General features: G+C 43.9%; 1 pseudogene; it reads left to right on the top strand.

Moving 5' to 3' along the window:
* The first annotated feature begins 13,156 nt into the window (after positions 1 to 13,156).
* LOC120457550 lies at positions 13,157 to 13,932 on the top strand (annotated as a pseudogene).
* Positions 13,933 to 18,396: the final 4,464 nt, after the last annotated feature.

Raw genomic sequence — 18,396 nt, 5'->3', positions numbered from 1 at the left:
ATATTATATATATTATATATTTATATATATTATATATATTATATATATTATATATATATATATATAATATATATATATATATTTATATATTTATATATAATTTGAAGCACAGAAAGAAAGGACGTCCCTTTACTTTGAAGTCAGTGAGATAAATACAAGGGTGTGTAAGCTTTCGTCCTTTTTTAATTTGATTTGCCCTTTTGGATAATGCGAAAAAATTTTATATATCTGATTAATTAGTTTTGATTAAAAAAGGGAACGGTACTTACATTTTCTGCAAATCGTGCGTATTTACCCTCCTCAGATAAAAAATCACTTGAGCATCTTTTCAAATGAGCAATTAGGTATTTTCGAACAGCCTTCATTGACGGCAAAATTACGCTACACAGGACACATAAAAGTGCCCAATTTTTTAAATTTACTCTTGAATTTGCATCTGGATGATCCGTGGTCTGTTTTATTAATTGAAGATACAGTTCATTTAATAAAGCTTCCTTTTTCATACATTTGTCCATTATTGATTGAATTATTCGAACATGCTCATCTTCTGCACGCTTTATGGATTCGCCTGAAAGAAACAAGTTATCAGGTAATATTACATGCAGAAGGAATAATCTTTGCTGTAATTTGGAATTTAAAAATATGTTTAAGCATTGTGCCCTTTATTTATATACAAATTGCTTTATTTACAAAGACCGTTTGGTAGATGTGTCTCTTTTTGAACGATCTTAACGTCTATAATATGTTGTTTCTTGATCTTCGAATTATGATAGTAACAACGGTTTTATAGGATTTAGTAAATATTGTTGTTATTTAAATGAAAAAAAAACACCTTCATGCGAGGTTAATGTGACGATCGCATCTTAAATACACAGATGTTCTTATATCAACTTTTTGACAAAAAAAAACACTTGATTTACTATATATACACTATCAAGGGTAATCCGTAAATATCCTGAGATTTTACTTCAGCAATAATCGACAACATTTCACAAATCTCTTCGAAATTACCTGCTTGGGGTAGACACGTTACCAAATGTAATCACGCAAGTATTTGATTACCAAATATTTTAGATTTAATAATAATTCTAGAAAGGGTCAACATTTCACGATCACGTGGTGGGTACCGGGTACATCTTGTTGACGTTTTATAAGGCCCTTCTCTTACGTCTCGCAAAAGGTGTAAAAAACTGAAGGTTAATGTTATAAAGTAAAATTTTAAACTAAACAACCTAATTCATTGCCCTTCTCGACACCTTGAGGAGATTCTCTTCTTCCTGATGGTCATGGTAAACGTAACGACTTATGTAGAACACTGGATGCCACAAATTATTTCCGGAATATCGCTGAAGGAAATCTGCTCCATATCTAAACTGGGATGCATCAGTGTTAACCTCTGTTTTAAGTGAAAGGTTATAAAGCTTTAGAAATGGTCCACTGATCAACGCTTTCATAATGCTAAATGCTTTTCTGAGAACTCATTTTACATGTCTTTGTTCAAAGAAACGGATAACAGCTTGTCGGTTTTAAAGTTTCTAAATATTTGTGTTGGTTCATGGATCCCTCGATAGGAACCAAATCTCCTACCCCATTAAACGTTACACTACCCCAAAACATAACACTTCCGCCACCATGACTTACTTTTGGGCAAACGGGAATACTTTTTTTTTTCAAATATTTGCATCCATTCGTACAAACCCTTTTTAGGCAATGAATAGTATTCGAAACTACTTTCATCAGTCCAAAGAATATTACGCCAATATTCAAGGGGCTTATTAACATACTTTTTGGCGAAGGCCAGCCTCTTAATTTTATTTCTTGTGATTAAAAACTATGAAATTAAGTTTTTGTTATATTAGACGTGCAAAAGCGTAATGTCAAAACACTTATGCCGTCCATTTAACTGCCATATATTTTGTATAAATTTAAAAAAAAATACTAAATGGATACGAAAAATACCACATTAATTTGTTTTATGTTATTTCATTATCTACTAATATTCTAAAATAAAATACCTAATTGTTTTCATCTATTTTCAGAATTAATTGAAAAATAAGGAAAAACATAATCAAACACTGCCTATCCGGAGTGCCGCATTTCGGTTCATTTTCAGTGGCGTGACGCATTGGAGCTAGGGTAGACTTATGCCAACAACCAATAAGCGCAAGTGCGACGACGCTAAATTGACAACGGGCGCTGATGACAGCTGAGCGGTTGAAAGGTGATGCTAGTAAATTCTAGAACGGACGACCGAGCGACACTGCCAACGGCAGGACTACTAATTATTCTAAGCGATATATATAATAAATTGACTTCAACCGAAACTCCTAAAGGGTGTTGCATTTACTGAAGAAGCGGGTTATTACAGTACCATTTTCCACAACATACCCTAGGAAAATGATCTTCTGATTAAACACCTGACATTTACTCTTTTTAATGCAAAAAACATTCAATCGTTCAACATAGTTCTTCCTTCAATTTCTCAACGCTTTCTTGAACACTCTTCCTCGCATAGCCGAAGTCATGGGTCTATACAACCGTTTCACGATCTTCATTAGCCTGCGTGTAATGGCCATGGTGAAAATAATAAAAGATGCTGTAAAGTTAGTTATAACTTAAGTTACAAACAGGAAATCTTTCTGATTATTCATTGTTTTAAACTTCTTTTTTTTTTTTTTTTTTTATTTATTTATTTTGCAATCTGTCTTAGAACTATGACAATAAGCAAATTATATAGCACCTAAAAAATACTTGACAGGATTGCTTGAGCTCCAATGAGCACATACAATATATATACATATTTACATTTATTTACATTTTCCACTTAAACTTAACTTTCGAATCTATGTGACAAGTCTAGCGTGTGAAATCTTTTTAATCGTCTAAGACTGCTAGTATTGTCTAATAGACCTATTGCCATTATGTTTTCGTGGTTGTGTAGTCTGTTAATATACCTCGTAGCATTTCTTTTTATTTCTTCTTTAACCGTAAGTAAGTTTACGTCTTTGTGAATGTCATAATTGGACATATACCAAGGAGCACCTGTTATTGTTCTAAGTGTCATGGACTGAAACCTTTGCAATATTTCGATATTTGAGTTACTTGCTGTTCCCCACAATTGCATCGCATATGTCCACACTGGCTTAAGGATTGCCTTGTATAAACGAATTTTGTTCTCTAAGCTGAGCTGGGAACGTGGACCTAACAGCCAGTACATCTTTCTTGTTTTTGCCTTGAGCTGCATTTGCTTCGCTTTGATGTGATGCTTCCAGATTAGTCGTCTGTCCAGGTGTACTCCAAGGTATTTCACCGTTTCACTAACGGGTATGTAGGTCCCATTGAGCATTACAGGAGGACAATTCCCAGGTCTCAGGGAAAATGTGACTTGAACTGACTTCTGGGCGTTGACCACTATTCTCCACCTCTCCAACCACGCTTCAATTAGACCAAGTTCTTCTTGAAGTAGATTGGATGCTTCGTGTGGGACATTGCCCGTGGCAATGACTGCCGTATCATCAGCATATGTGGCAATTTCAACAGCATCAGTTGTGGGCAAATCAGCTGTAAAAATTGTGTATAATACTGGACCTAAAACACTCCCTTGTGGGACTCCAGCGTGAGCAGTATGTAACCTGGACGATTCGTCGTATTCGTGCACATAGAAGACTCTGTTTTTCAAGTACGATTGAATTATGAGGAAATATGGTGCGGGTAGCCATTTTTTAATTTTATAGAGTAGCCCTGCGTGCCAGACTTTATTGAAGGCCTGACATCAAGGAATACCCCTGTGCAGTACTTTTTGTACTCAAATGCATTGACGATTGTATGCGTGATCCGATGGCATTGCTCGATCGTTCCATGTCCCCTTCTGAACCCAAACTGGTGTTCGGGTATGATGTTAAGTTCTTCCAGCACAGGCAACATTCTTCTCAAAAGTATTCGCTCAAATACCTTAGAGAATGTCACCAGCAAACTAATGGGACGGTAAGACGAGGTGCAGCTTTCCGGCTTGTTGGGTTTAGCCATCATAATTACTTCCGCACATTTCCATTGACTTGGGAAGTATTCAAGTCTGATCATGGCATTATAAATATACGTCAGCAATCGGATGCACTTCGGCGGGAGATTTCTGATTGTGTTTGCACATATTTTGTCATATCCTGGTGACTTTTGCCTATTTAACTTCTTTATCTCATCTTCTACCTCTGTGAAGGTTGTTTGGGTTATTGGGAAGCTCATCTGGCAGGGAGATTCGAGAAAGTGATGTACCTCATCTACGAAGTCTGGGTAGTTTTCCGGATTTGGCTTAAAAACTGAGCTTAAATGTTCTGCAAACGCCTCAGCCTTCTCGTCATTGCCCTTGCACCGTTGGCCTCTGCTGTCGACTATTGTGGTAGCTCTTCGGGTTGGTCTTTTGAGATATTTAGTTGCTTTCCAGAGGCTATGGTCAAGGTCGCTTGTATATGGGTCAAGGTTTCTTAGGTATGCGCCTGTTGCTTCATTTTTAATTTCCAAAAGTCTGCTTTTTAATTCCTTTGCTGCCCTGTTGAACTTTCTTTTGTCAACTGGACTTCGCGTAGATTGCCAAATTTTTCGAAGTTTCCTTTTTTCAGCAACTTGTGCTCTCAGGTCTAGAGGTAGAAATGTGTGTCTGATTCGATTTTCGTTTGGTGGTGGTGTGAACATGTGTCCAGCTGCATGGATTGAGTTGGTAAATGCCTCAATTGCAAGATCAACTTCGTCACCTGATTTAAGCGATATGTCTAGACAAGTTCGGTCTTCAAGCCAGTTTTTAAAAGCACTTATGTTCATTTTTGCATTTATTATTCTATAAGGCTTCTGCTTGAAACAAACTGTTTGACCCCCCCTTATGCAATCTTTATTTCACTTGTGTGGAGGTTTAACTACTCAAAACCCGTACCCCCCAAGGGTCTAAGACAACAAGACTCTTGCCTCGATAATTTGACGGAAGGTTATCAACGACGGCAAGGTGCACCATAACACCATGGCAACCAAGGCTCGTATGAAGGAGCTTTTTTTTTGTTTTTTTTTTATTAAATATACGGCAGGAAAATGAAATCTTCTAAAGATACCGTCTACCGACCGTAGATGGCATGCACGATTCATAACCCTCCAAGTAGAGTTATGCCTACGTACTAAACAAAAACCGCCGCTCCTTCTCCTGTCCTTGATATGCTCACCGGGACTGCCATTCAAAGTATTTCATCGGTGAGCAGGATGTGATGCTAAATCGCTCTCCCTCTACTTGTGCGCTGAGCTGTTGCATGGTGCTCCTTCTTTGACTCTTTAGTCGCCTCTTACGACAAGCCGAGCGAACTGTGGTAGAATTCTTACCCCGCCACCACACGGGAGTACTTCTCATCCGCCATTTCTGTTGGCCATCTCGTCCTTGCGGACACGCTTCATCATGCGGACTATGATTTCGTGAGCCCCTTTCCAAACGTCCTTGTTCGCCAACATAGCGGCAATCAGGCCTCTTGGGCTGAGAGGTGCACCAGCGAGCGACTCCAGTTGGACCATCTCCACAGTAAACCTGGAGCAGTGCAGGAGGATGTGCTCTGCTGTTTCCACCGCGTTTATGCAAAAGAGGCATTGCGCTGTATCGACATGGTGGAACCTAAACAGGTACCCTCGGAAACAACCATGGTCCGTTAGGAACTGGGTCATGTGGTAGTCCACCCCTTTGTGCTCACACTCTGCCCACTCCGTTAGGTCAGGGATAAGCTGGTACGTCCATCGTCCACGTTGCGACCCTTGCCACCTAGTCTGCCAGACTCCACGAATCCACTCGCGGATCTCCGTTTGGTCAACACCTTCACGCACTAGATATTGGCGCTTTATCTCCAGGTCAATGGGTATAATGCCTGAAAGAGCATACGCTGCGTCATCCGAAACGGTTGAAAGCCCCTCAGTGCCATTGTCCGAGATACTGCCCGCGCACTAGCCAAGTAGGTTACTTTGCTTGTAACACAGCTCCAGATAGGGGCATCGTAAAGCAGCGTTGCCTTAGTAACCGCCGCAAGCAGAGTGCTTGCCGGCAATCTGGGTCCTTCCACGTTGGGCATAATTCTTGCCAGTGCAACAGCTGTCATTGCCGCTTCAACGTACCTGCTGAAGTGATTATTTCTCCCTTCACTTCGACCTGCATGCTTTCGATTTTCTTTCTGCTGCTCAACAGGACTAATTCCGTCTTATGTGCCGCTATTCCTAGGCCGACTTTCTCAAGCCAATCCTGGAGCTCCGGTATTGTCTTTGCTACCGTTGTTACCGCAATGTCGTCGGCGAAGCAGTGTAGCTCCACGCCTCTCGGCTTTCTAATCTTCAGGATCCCATCATACATGATGTTCCATAAGATCGGTCCCAGTACCGACCCTTGTGGAACCCCTGAAGAGACTTGGTGGCATCTTGGACCAGCTTCAGTTACATACCACAGCGTGCGTTCCCTGAAGTAGTTGCCAACTACGCTTCGTAGATAGCCGGGTATGCCCATGTTACGCATTGCGCCGAGGATAATGGGCCATCTCGCTGAATTAAACGCGTTCTTCACGTCGAGTGTGATGATGGCACAGTACTGTTTACTGCCGCCTAACCATCGGTCGCCATCAAGTGCGTTCTTCGCCACTTCAGTTACGACTGTGAGAGCATCGATCGTGCTCTTCCCTTTACGGAAGCCATACTGTTGGCAATGAAGGCCTGTGGGGCTCTCGGTGATGGCTTCTATGCGAGTGTATAGAATGCGCCCATAATGTCCAGCAGGCATAGGGGGCGATAGCTGCCTGCTGCGTTTGCAGGCCCCTTGCCTTTTGGCAGAAGGACAAGTTTCATTGTCTTCCACCGCTTGGGGAAGACTCCTTTCAGAAGACATTGTTGGAAGGCCTCCCTGAAGACCTCGGGTTCCTGGCATTAACCCAGGAATACCATCAATGCCGGGTGCTTTGTTCGGCTTGATCCTCTTCGCTGCTTCGACGACTTCGCATGCTGTGATACACGGAAAATCGAAGGCGGGGGCTTCTAGAGCGGGTTGCCCTAACGTGTCTTGGCTTGGGAATAGCTCCGACACGATGCTGGCCAGTGCGACTGGGTCCTGAGGGGTTCCTCCACCAGCGACGTTAAGTTTTTTCCTGACTTTTTTGTAGGCAATACCCCAGGGGTCGTTAACAACGCTTGCAAGCAAGTCCTTAAATGCATTTGCCTTGGCTGCAGATATGCTGTTTTTGAGCTCGGCTCGCTTCGCTTAGTATGCCTCCGTGCTTTGGGCGTGGTGCGATAGTCCTCTGGATTGCTGCGCTTGTCTTCTCGCCCTTAGGCATTTCGTGCGACGCTGGTGTAAAGAGGCGCCCCACAGTAAACAGGGGGCTTGCGTTTCGCATTTGTTTTCCTCGGCATCACCGCGTCGCATGTTGCTTTGAGCATGTTCATAAGCGATGTCACCTTGGTCTCCGCATGTTCATAAGCGATGTCACCTTGGTCTCCGCATGTCCATTTGTGGTCTCCATGGATTCAAACTGGTAGACCAGCATATCCTCATCCAGCTTTTTGATGTCCCATACTGGCCCTAGTGCACATCTCCGCTGACTGGGTATCGGCCTCCTTGTACGTACCCGGAACGAGATCAGGTTATGGTCGCTCAGGGTTTTGTCTTCTTGCACCATCCAGTTGGCGTTGGCCGCTAAGACCTTGCTGACGAAGGTGACATCGATGTGAGACGAGCCTCTGTCGTTATTAAAGGTCGGCTTGAGGCCGTCGTTTAGCAAAACGAGGTCTATCAGGTTCATGGCCTCAATCACTGCACGTCCTCTTGTGTTGGAAGTCCGGCTGCCCCATTTAGTGGCCCAGGCATTGAGATCACCTCCTATGACTGTTGGTCTGCGCCCTCTTGCATGGTCAACAAGCTTTCTAAGCATGTCCTCGAATTGCTCCGGGCTGTCGCTAGGTGGAGCATAGCAGCTGTAGAAGTGCACTCCTTTTATCTTGGCGTATGCGATGCCGCGCATTGGTATGTTTTCGCACTCTTCCACAGGTAGGCTGGTGTGACACTTGATAGCCGCCTTGCCTAGTTCATCGAGCACCACGGATTTACCCACACCCGGAAGGTATGGTTCACTCAGGAGCAGTACGCCCGCATTGCGCTCCCTCGCTGGTTGACGTTGAGCTGGATGATGTTAATAGTGTCTAACATCATTTAGGCGGCTATTGGCTTTTTTTTTTGGTGCTGGCTTTGTAGGCAGGGCATGCGAAACCACCTGTCGCATGGTTCTTAGCCACGTCGTTGCTGCAGATAAGGCATATTGGTGGCGCTGCGCAGCCTTTTGCCTTATGACCATGCTCGCCGCATCGAAGGCAGCAGTCCGAGCGATCGGCTGAGTTGCAGGTGTAAGACCTATGGCCAAATTCTAGGCCCTGAAGCATCTTAATGGGCGAACGTCCTGGGCGATGCGACACCGTGACCATCCTACGGTTACCGAACCCCGATTGAGAACCGTTATTGCATCGTTCGTGCATAACGTCACCTTTGCTGACTGGGTTCCATCCTCATTTTGCGCCACCCGCTAACATCCTCTGGCGTTACATGTTAGGTTTTTTTTTAGAGTATAGACTTTAATTGCAATACACGATGGTTATTCGATTGACATTTTTTTGAAGTATTTGTGATTACATTTTAATTATTTCTGCATATGCCGCTGCTCGATGTTCCATTGACGTCATTTGCAATGATTTTTCAAATTTGCCGTATATCGCATACACGCGATTTGTCTTCAATGTTTAGCGTTTGTGCTTATCCGCATAGACAATGACTTTACATAGCCCACAAAGTAGTCTAGCGGTTAAATCACAATCTTGAGCTTATGAAAATCGAACAGCATCTCGTTTGGCCATTCGACGATCTACGCTTGCTGATGATCGTTTGGTTCATTCTGCGAGTTGATTTGTAAGACGCATGAAATTGCAACCAACTGAATAAATCATTGACAGCTGTTAATCGGTCGCCTTGAACATAATGCAATTAAAGTTCTATACTTAAAAAACAGTTATGCTGCATTGGAGGCGAGACTACTTTGGAGTTCCACCGCTGTTGTTGCCTCATCCATTCCACTGCATATTAGCGCAATTCTCTGCGCCCCCGTGCGTACCGCAGCCATTTCTTTGAGGGTCTCCTCAATTATTCCTCTGAAAGCCGGGATGCTGGCAGAGGCTTTGCCCTTTACTTCGAGCTCGCCCTTTTGGGTTCTTCGGATCTTTTTAACCTTTTTTCCAAAGTCGCTTAGGTTGGGATCAGCTTTCAGCGTACGAAGCATGTCAGCGTACGAAGCTTCGCCAGTTTTTTTAAGTATAATGGCCTTTGGCTTCTTTCGCAAACGCTTTGGCATCACCTTAGTCCTTGTACTCGCGTCCTTGGCAACGGTCGCGTAGCTGGCTGGCTTTGGCTCCTTCGTAATGGTGGGCTCGGATGGTATCACTGGGTGTGAATGTGGCTTCACTAACGCATTTTTAGGCGCCGTCGCTTTGCGGTCTTTTGCATGCCGCGCCTCCGTCTAGGTGGCGGTGTTGCGGAAGGAGGCCTCCTCCTTACCAGCACCCTCCTGAAACTGGATCGCTCTAGTGTTTATTGCAGCCAGCTCTGCGATTACACCTTTGGACTCTTTCGTTACGTGACGATGCGTTTCAAATGCAGTCAGTAGCGTGTTTATCCTAACGTTCATCATGCCCAGTAAGCTCCGCAGGTCTTCGTTTTTTAAATCCGATTGGTCTGCAGGACGGATTGGCGAACCAGTCGGGGATTTTACCGCTATTTTTTGCGTCGGTACGCTGATTAGGTCAGCAATTTTCTTTTGGCATGGTTTTGGAGAGGCCAAAGTGTCCTCCACAATAGCTCCGCCAACTTGCCCTCCTAACGCCGTCGCCTGCTCGGTTTCAACTTCTTGCACCGTGATGCCTATTTTGGTTGGAGACCTCGACATTCGAGAGCTCCTCCTGAACGGGTCATCACCGTTGGGGGCGGTGCCCCCTGTTGGATTGTCCATTTGGGTCTAACAGCACCAGTTTTTCAGGTAGCAACACGCGGATCAGCTTTTTGAAAAGTGAGCTCCCACGTAGGCCACAGATTTCCCCTAGGCGTTGACTGCTGGAGGTTATTCCGCCTCTTCTCGGACACCAGAGCCTCTACTTAGGCACCGCAAGGGTGAGAGGTTGATTTTCGGTCTGTCCGCGACCTTTGTGCCGACTCCCTTTTCGAATTGGAATCGAATTTGAATTTACCTGATTGCGCGCCCTAACCGATCTCCAGTGCAGGTCTGGAAAGGAGGAAGGAGCGCAAGACAGTCTTAAAGCACAGCCGCTTTAAAATAGGCTGGTCTCTGTCCGCGAGATGAGTGGCCTGCCATGGTGTTATAGATACTTTGCAAGTGGAGGTAAGAGGCCGATAGACAGGAGTGGTACGTGTGTTAGGCGCGAAGAGTCGGGATTCAAGGCTCCAGTGGGCTCAAATGAGTCTAGTTGCTTTGTTTGCGTCGCTTCCGACAAAAAGAACACGAAGCATCAAGCAGGTGGCAAACAATGCCCCTCAGGATGCAGAAGTACTTTTGATCAGACCGTCCGCAATCTAAAGACAGAGGTGGCTATCCCTGAAGCAAGTGGGTTTTAGACCGAACAGGCAAGTAGCCATATGGGTATGCGTGGAGGTCGCATCTCAGATAGTCGTGGTCTTGGCAGCCATCGGATTTGTCCGTGGAAAGGTAGGCAGGCTCTGGATCTCTAGCTGGTGCCTTGCCCCAAGCCTCTCCCTTGATGCATTGAACAGGGTCATGGACGACCTTAACTCCTCTCGTTGGAGCATCTTAAAGGTATACACCGGCAGTGACCACGAAGCGATCCAGGTCGAAATCGGCATAAGTCCACTCGACAGCAGGGCTACCATGCACCAACCTAAGGCGTACCGTCAGGACACCATGAGTCTTTCCAGAAGAGGAAAACGTACCAAAGGCATCACTCCCCCGTTTTCTGGTGGAGCGACGAGACAATACATACGAAGGAGACCGTCGAATTATTCAATAAATGTCCAACCGAGGGAACGTTTCCCGACAAATGGAAGCGCCAGAAACATTTGCTCCTAGCCAAGCCAGGCAAGCCACAGGGAGAACAATTTTGTACAGACCCATCTGCCTACAAGGTCTTCGAGAAGGTGATTGAGGCGAAGTTCGACGTAGCAATACCGGCTCCCGGGGGACTTTCTTTGAACCAGTACGGATTCCGGAAAGAATTGCAGACGTTGGACGCTATCTCCACGGTCACCAACATGGCTGCCAGAGCCATTGCATTGTACAATTCGTTACCTGGTGGCTCGACATCCGGAACGGGTTCAATTTGGCTGACTGGGCAAGATCGCTGAGGTTACTCAGGGCGTTTAAGGTCCCAGGCAACGCGCGAAGCAATGCTTTGCGGCAGTCCCGCAAAAATCGGGCTGCCCATTTTCTGCCTCCAAATCTCCATTACCAACGAGGCTGTACGACAAATTGTTACCTAGTTATAGTAAATGTGTTAAGTAAAGGAATTTAAAAAAATGGCTCGACGAAATACTCAATAAAACGGAAATGGATTCGCTTTGCAATAAGCGTAAGCGCATAAAAAAACTACTGCAAGGATGCTGCTGACTCTTTCCTAAAAAGCGATGAAAAACTGCTGAAGACTATTTTACTTCAAGCTCCACCAGTAAAGCTACCATCACATTCTTCTAGTCCCTAATGTTCCTCTGACTACGCACAAATTTATTACCACTCCGTTAAGCAACCATTTTGATAAATAAACAACTTTAATTAATCAATCAACAGTAGCTGCATAGTCTTCAAACGCACTTATTCATTGATCGATATCTGAAGATTTTGAGCCCGCAAACTGAGAAAGACTGCCGTCTGCATTTATTATAGCTAACGATCTAACCTGCCCTTCTGCTCCTAGGCTTTGACAGTTTCTGTGGGTTCTGCTGAGAATACTGATCCTCCTCCCTCTAAACGTTTTTTGGTTTCTAGTGAATTTTCTATCGATATTCATCTCCCTGATAAAATTCATGCTTTCTTCGCTGGCCACATCTACCTAGCTCCCGTTGTTACTGGGTATCGGGAACAACACCATACCATACACCATAAAACTATTGAGTACAAAAACGGATAGACAATGGCCAGTTGTTAACTTGGCGACATTTTAACGTTCGTTATCATAAGCAAATCGTTTTTGATTTTCGAGCTTACAAGGTAAATGTATTATTTATTTATAATATACATTCAGCGTATTAAAAAATACCTATATGTGAACTAAACGAATTGGATAGGTATGATTACGTTTAAATATTAAACTTTTCGTCTCTTATTAATGCAAGCATAATGAAATATATTCCCTTCAGTACCAAAATTCCTTGCCCGTATTTTTCCTCGGCAGAGTTCGAAAAACAAAAACAAATCTCACATGCTTTTTCTAGCAAAGTTTCAAACACCAAAGTCAAGCCAAATTCTGTCGTGGCTCTGCCGCTGCCTCTGCCCGCAGTTCATATTTGTTGGTTTTTTTTTCGAAGTAGTTCGGAGCAGTGACCGAAAATGAGAGTGAGAGATGTGAGGAAACAAAATCAGAGTATAGAAAAAAACGCTATGTATACCCTTCTGAATACCGTTCTAATAAATGGTGAGATATTTTTTATATATTTAAGTTTATATTTAATTTATATTTTAAATTTAGATAAATTTAGATTTTAAATTGTGTAAGAAATTAAACGGTCGCTATAGGCAACGCCAATGCGTCCGTGTTTAATTATTTGCCTATGTAATTCTAGTTACACGGGATCATTATGGTCGGAAATACCCTGGCACGCGCCTGTCAGAATTTTCGGTTTCGTTTTCCGTCACCCCTTTTCTTTTGCATTTGCAGTTAATTGTGAAAGTGACACGTCGTGTTTGTGAAAAAATTCAATTTATTTTCAACAAAAAAAATATAAATCCGGTAAGTAAAGTGATTCGTGTTGATAAGTAAGCATAGCTAATTGCATTCCAAAGTGCATGATTTTGCGAAAAGTACATAATATGTTAATATGTTTATAGTTCTTTTAAGATGTCCGAAGAGCCGACAACTAGCCAATAGCTAACCCAATTTGTTTTCTCCCTTGAGGGTAAGTGAACCATATAAAATGTTATTGCAGTCATTTTTATATCAGTACAATTTCTATTTAATAGAGGATGATCTGGTAATGGAAACCCGGCAACCCCCGACAATAAACGACCAAATGGCCGAGATCAGCCAAAGGGTTCGGTCATTGGAGACGGTGTTGGAGGCCAACACGAAGCAGCTGGCGGAGAACACGAAGCAGCTGGCGGAGAACACGAAGCAGCTTGCGGAGACCACGAACCAGGTTGCGAGGATGACGGCCTTGTTGGAGATTTTCGTAAAGGGGAAGGCGAAGAATGTGGCTGTGGATGTGGCGTTCCCAGTCACATCGGAGGAAGACCTGGTGGCTTTAGATCAGAACATAAGCTCAGGGTCCCAAGAACGCTACGTAAGTAAAGTATATATGGTCTAAGTGATCGTAAAATTCATTCTGTGTTTTTAATTTTTTCTTTTAGATGGAAGCAATAACAAAAATTTTATAAAGCAACAATTTGTCAAAGGCAATAAAGGGCGTATTGTCAAAAACGCTGTTGTGCGCCTACAACGTAGACGGCCTAAACGGGAAAAAGTCATTAAAAGCATTTCCCAAATTCTTTTCCGTTCTGATTGGTATGTATATTTGTTATTTTGCTATAATCTAATAATATTATTATAAAAATACTTTTCGTTACAGATAGCATAAGCACATTAGAAGGCCAGCAGCCAGGAAAGAAGGCCTTGGCCCACGCACTGGCATGTGTTAAAAATAATGCAAACAAAAAAAGGAAAAAAAATAGTCGAATAAAGGAAAAAAAACAAGTTTAATTTACAATTAAAATAAATTGTTAAATTTTTGGGACATTTTTCTGGATTTACAGGTATATTCCTTGGGAATTCCTTGGGAATTCGTCCAGAAAATCCTCGGGAATTTGTCTAGGAATTCCTTGGGAATTCGTCCAGGAATTCCTCGGGAATTCGTCCAGGAATTCCAGGGGAAAAACCCTTGCTTATTTTTTGATATTCCCGAGGAATACCTGAGGAATATTTAAGGAATTCCTTGGGAAAATCCTCAGGAATTACGCTGGAATTCCTGGGGAATTCCTCGGGAAAACCCCTTGCTTATTTTTCGATATTCCCGAGGAATACCTGAGGAATTCCAGAGGATTTCCTCGGAAACTTCGAATTCCTCGCCACGAACGCCTGTTGTATGGAAATTCCTGTCAGATTTGTATGGAGACTTCCCCTAGGATTCCTATAGGAGTCCTGGGGACTCCCTAAGGATTCGTTAGGGAATCCTGGGGACTCCCTAGGGATTCGTTAGGGAATCCTTAGGGACTGGTACTGAAGGGTTTGTATATTTAATACAGTATTATACAAGTATTTAGATATAGTTAACAGTGTTGCAAACTGAAATTGAGTTTCTTTTGGCATCCTAAAAACTCAACGCAACTGTAAGAAGTCAAAGGAAGCTGATAGGAGTTTCTATTATTCAATTTACTCAATTGCTTGAATAGGAGCTGCTGAGCTCCAGCTGCAACAAAAATACGATAGCCTCCGAATAGAGTCCGCAACTTAAAATATGCCCTTGCTTAATTTAACCACACCGCGCCACGAGCGTACACGTATACACAGTTCGTTATCGCTAGTCCGTCGATATGTGGAGATCGATTGGTGGTAAATTAAATCAATTTATTATTTTCCATAGTTCATTTGCGTAGAAATGAAAATATCTCTTTAATTTCGGAGCATAACGAACCGTGCATACCCCAATTATTGTTGAAGGATTTAAAAATGATTTTGCTCTCTGATAAGCTGATGATTTTGTATTAAAGAATAATTTGATTTGAAGAATAATGGAAGAAATATTTTTTTTTGCTTATTTTTTTAATGATATTAAGATTCTTAACTATGTTTGATTAAAGTAAACTACTATGCCATGCGGCTGATATATGAATTAAAAATGTAATTAATATATGAACGTTGAAAAAGGATAACGGACAGTAATTTCTCTAGCATGTGAGAGGTATGGAGGGTATAAAAAAGTGGGCAAATACCACCAAGCAATACTGGGATGTGGGTGGTAGTAGATCGGAACATCGTGCTTCGGGGTCGCCAATGCGTGGATTGACTACTTGTTCAAAGTGTATGTGGAAATTGATTGCCAAGCACCTTGACATTCAGTGCGCCACAAAACAAAAATGACAGCTAAACCACTTTTAAAATTAAAAAGAAAAAAAAGTAATGTCAGTCCCAGTGAAACGTTCACGCATTTACTTATGCGTATATCCGATATTGTTTCATGATACTAACACCTGTTACTCGTACGGTAAATGAGTTTTTCAGTTAGATGGAATGTGAAGTTAGAAACATCAGTTAGAATATGCAGATCTTTCTAACTTCATTTTCCATCTAACTGAAAAACTAATTTACAGTACGAGTAACAGGTGTTAGTATCATGGAACAATATCGGATATATGCAAGTTTTTTTTTTAAATTTGGACACGCAAATTTTTATCAATATGAAAAAAGCATTTTTGCCTGTAACAGTGATTTTAACGAACTGATTTTGTTTGTCTGCTTGCTACGGAATACGAGCGGCTAGCTCAGTAGAGTTTGTGCTTTCGTCCCACCAAATTTATAGAATAACGTGATCACCCGGTTACCAGTAATAACACTCGCAGTTTCGTTCTCGGGTCTTTATTTGAGCTCAGTTTACAATGTACTTCAATTGTCCGGACGCCTCTGCTCTCTCGTCGTAGCGTCGGACCTTCGCCTGGTATTGCCGCTGACGCGCGAGAAGGAAAGTCGAGGGCTTAGGGAAGGGTCACCGTTCCCAGACTATGGTGAACAATTGGTGGGCTCTCAAGGGCATACGCTAGCCACAACCTCTTGCCCTTGCTCTGTCCCGGCCGGTCCCGCCAAACGCTTGTTCAGTTCCTTCCGACGCACCGCGCTATCGCCCAGATACGCCGCAGTCCCTGTAGCAAGACGCCCAGTGAAAGACGAACGCTCCACCCTACCTTTTCTTTCTGCCGGTGCGGTCGGATCTGGATGTCCTGCTCGGCGGCCTGGTTCCACTGTTTGGCCGGATGAAATATAAGCTGGACGAGGGCGAAGCTGCTTGCCGGGTTGGCACCGGTTGGAGACGAGAGCGCGGAAACGAGCTAACCTGCTCGTCCATGTGGAGCAGCGTATGGTGGGATCGGTCGCACTTCCTGCAACGATCACCGCTTCGGCAGGCTCCTGTGGAATGCTCGTGAGCGAGACAATTGGCGCAGTATGTGTTAATGAGGACTTTAATGAGGAGCTTTAGGAACCTCGCGCACTTCCGAAGAGGATGGATACCGCGGCCGACTCGGCAACGGTAGGATTGAATACCTCGGTACGTCTACTCTCCAAGGCACGAGCACTGCGTGCGTTTTGTTGACGAGGGGCCATGCTGCGGGTAGTTAAATGGTGAAAGGAGATCGAAAACGAAATGAAAAAGAATGTATGATTAGTGCTAGTGAACTACAACTAAGGACGAGAGGCGCGCCTATTTTTTGTGGAGATTCGGAAGACTCCGTCGGCAAAAGCACCACTTTTGCCACTGGACGTTTAACAACTCCACGTGCAGTTTTGATATTTACTGCACGGACGTTGCCGTCGGCTCCTGGAAAGACAGACTCAATTCTGCCGAGCCGCAACTCATTAGAGGGTAAGTTGTCGTCCTTGATGACAACCATGTCATCGATGCGGAGATTTTTGGTCGGGGCCTGCCATTTAGTGCGCTTATGGAGTTCTTTGAGGTACTCTTCTTTCCATCGCACACGGAACTGCTGATGGAGAGCCTTCAAATGCTGCCACCGATTAAGAATGGATTTCGTTTCTCCCTTTACTTCGGGTTCCACCGTAAATATAAGGGGTCCCCCGACAAGGAAATGACCTGGCGTCAGGGCCAGCAAATCTGTCGGATCCTTAGACATAGGAGAGAGCGGCCTGGAGTTAAGGCACGCTTCTATTTTTGCCAATAGTGTGGAGAGCTTTCGAACGTGTATTTTCGTGTCGGAGTGCATTTGTTAAATAGCGTCTTAAAACTTTTTACGCCTGCTTCCCAAAGGCCTCCCATATGGGGTGCCGCCGGAGGAATAAATTGCCATTGCATCTCTTGATGACTATAGGCATTCGTCACCGACTCTTTTACGGCTTGAAGGAAATCGCGGGGAAAGCAGGGTGGCAGCGCCAACAAAGGTTTTGCCATTGTCTGACTGGACCTGACGTGGACACCCTCTTCTGGATACAAAACGAGCGAAAGCGGCAAGAAACTTTTCGGTCGTTAAGTCAGATGTAGGGTCTAAATGGGTGGTCTTGGTGGAGAAACAAACAGAAACTAACACATACCCCTTTGTGTTAAGACATGCTCTTCCCGTATAGTTCTTTATATTGAACGGACCGGCGTAATTCATGCCAGTATACGTGAATGGTCGGGAGAACAATGCTCTTTCGTTAGGGAGTACATCCATCAGTTGGCTTTGCAACCGCTTTTTGTGGATCACACATACCTGGCACGAATTTACTACTGTTTTTATCAGGTTCTTAGTTCTCGGAATCCAGTATTTCAACCGGATGAGGCGCGATGTGTGAAATTCGCAAGGAGGCGAGAAAGCAAGCAGATATACGGAAGAATCACTGGATCCCACTGGATGTTCATTGTATTGAAGGCTTTTGGAAGCCGCAACACGGCCGCACGCCCTGATCAGTCCTTCCGGATCTAGGAAAGGGTTCATGCTTAGGATTGAACTGGAACTTGGCACTGGACGCTTTTCTGTTAGGCAGTGATATTCCACAGGGAATTCTCTGCGCCTAGTGTTCGAAATTAGGAACCGCTCGGCGGCGGCGATTTCAGTGGTCAGCAAATGCACATCAGATGGAGATGTCTGCTTCCTGCACCGTTGTATGAAGCGATGAACATAAGCGAGGACCCGTAGTGCTTTCTCAAGCTGGACTTTCAGAGCACGCTTCTCCAGATCGGTCACCGGAGCGTTGCCGACCTGGGTTGGCCATTGGTTGCGTGGATTTTGCAACCAAGTCGGTCCGTGCCACCATAACTGCTATCGGCTAGATCTTGGAGGGAAACTCCTCTACTTGCCAGGTCTGCTGTATTATGCTCAGATTGAACATGAGACCAATTTTCTGTTTTTGTGGCCTGGGCGATCTTCTTCTCCCTGTTGGCTACAAATGTGGTCCACTGGCACGCTGGCTTGCTTAACC

Source organism: Drosophila santomea, unplaced genomic scaffold, assembly GCF_016746245.2.
Source record: "Drosophila santomea strain STO CAGO 1482 unplaced genomic scaffold, Prin_Dsan_1.1 Segkk40_quiver_pilon_scaf, whole genome shotgun sequence".
Taxonomy (NCBI): Eukaryota; Metazoa; Arthropoda; class Insecta; order Diptera; family Drosophilidae; genus Drosophila; species Drosophila santomea.
The sequence above is the reverse complement of the archived record's forward strand: the minus strand, read 5'-3'. Positions and strand labels throughout refer to the sequence as shown.